This window comes from Panthera tigris (assembly GCF_018350195.1).
Source record: "Panthera tigris isolate Pti1 chromosome C1 unlocalized genomic scaffold, P.tigris_Pti1_mat1.1 chrC1_random_Un_scaffold_130, whole genome shotgun sequence".
NCBI classification, from domain to species: domain Eukaryota; kingdom Metazoa; phylum Chordata; class Mammalia; order Carnivora; family Felidae; genus Panthera; species Panthera tigris.
In genome coordinates, this window is record NW_024962164.1 from 21,641 (window position 1) to 22,612 (window position 972).

The 972-nt window shown below is 60.0% G+C and overlaps 1 non-coding gene across 1 annotated transcript; it reads right to left on the minus strand.

Annotated features, from left to right (window-relative positions):
* TRNAV-CAC lies at nt 1-73 on the minus strand. Its single transcript has one exon. It is a non-coding gene; the product is annotated as a tRNA-Val (tRNA).
* Between the last annotated feature and the right edge of the window lie 899 nt (nt 74-972).

Consider the following 972-nt stretch of genomic DNA (forward strand, 5'->3'; position numbering starts at 1 on the left):
TGTTTCCGCCCGGTTTCGAACCGGGGACCTTTCGCGTGTGAGGCGAACGTGATAACCACTACACTACGGAAACGGGGCAGGCAGCCGGGCCTCTGGCTCTAACCCCCAAAAGTGGCATTTCGGCCACAACTATCGGGCCCGCCGACTTCGCCTGAACCGCCCAAGGCCCTGGAAACAGCCGCGCCCCAGAAGCGGCCCGGGCAAAGGACCCCGTGCCGCCCCGCCCCGGAGGACGGAACCCTGGCGCCCTCAGCAGCCTGGCCTCGGGAACCGCACCGAAGGCAGGGTGTCCGCCTCCAGGACGAGGGGCCCCGGGGCAGACGTCGGGTGCGCGCTCTTCCTCCGCCAGCCCGTTGGCTCTGCGCTGCCCCGCAGCCCTCCCGGCAGAGCGGAGTCTCTTTCGTGTCCTCTGGGCGAAGGGGCGGGGGGGGGGGGGGTCCCTCGGGCTCCTGCCTACGCTGCTTTAAAGCCACTGACAGGAGGCCCGCGGCCAACAAGCTCCAGTGAAATCTAGGTCACGGACCAGAGGGATGAAAAGGAAGAGCCAGAAACCGAGTTGAGTGGCACCGAGCGGAAGAGTGGCAGAGCCACGACTGGGGAGGGAAGGTCTCTTCCTACCTGGCGTTTTGAGTGATTCTTGGGTGGGCTGCCTTGGAGTCTCCCGAATAGGCTGGTGGTGAGACTCGGTGTGACCACAGCCACCTTCAGGGGGGCCTTCAGCATTGGGAACAAAGTGAAGACGAAAAGCCTAGAAAAATAGGTATTTTTAAAGCTGTTTCCTCTCTCCCTCCCGCATTGGAGTGTGTACGGTATTACTGCGTGATCTTGATTGCACTGTAATTTAGCACAACGACTTTCCTAATATTTGGCAGTTTCTCATACAGTGAAAAACCTGACCTGCCCCGTTACCTAGGAATATTGCTATTCACTCCCCCAGAAAAATGAATGCCAACATCCAAAGAGGCCTCTACA